The sequence below is a fragment of the Etheostoma cragini genome, chromosome 21 (genome assembly GCF_013103735.1).
Source record: "Etheostoma cragini isolate CJK2018 chromosome 21, CSU_Ecrag_1.0, whole genome shotgun sequence".
NCBI classification, from domain to species: Eukaryota; Metazoa; Chordata; class Actinopteri; order Perciformes; family Percidae; genus Etheostoma; species Etheostoma cragini.
Genome location: NC_048427.1, coordinates 19,285,148 through 19,285,731, shown reverse-complemented (window position 1 = coordinate 19,285,731; position 584 = coordinate 19,285,148).

The following is a 584-nucleotide window of genomic DNA, read 5'->3' as shown; positions in this document are numbered from 1 at the left end:
CCTTCCTTCTTTGGATGTCATGTTTAAAAACCGCAACAGACAATTCCTACTCATTCTGCCTTTGGGGACAGCGCTACTTAGCTTGTAGGAAATAACCCTCAGTTGTATACGGTCTGCTGTCAGGCACAAAAAGACAAATCTCCTCAACTCAGTAGATGATTAAGTTTCCTTCTTCTACTGCAAAGCAGTACACATTTATACAGATGGTTGGGGCTGATTTAGGCAAGTCGCTCATAATAAAATACATAGATTCATACAAGCCACACACATGCAGATCATCCTGCTGAGTGAGTGTTTCTAAGGAGCACATGAGTACAGTGGAATCAGTGTGCTGGACTACAACTAAACTAACAACTCTGGCATTATTTTACTACACCCTCAAGTGTTAAATAAGTGCCGTTTGGCTGGTCTTACAAATACATGACCATGAACGGGCGACGGTATGTGCTGCCAACCCGTGCTGGACATAAATCAGATCTGACCATGCCTGAGTCTAGTCTGTTTGAACAAAGGAGACCTGCTTTTTCACGGTCTTGCCCTGCAGATCAATACCACCTTCGTGTTTGTTACGATGAATGAGAAGC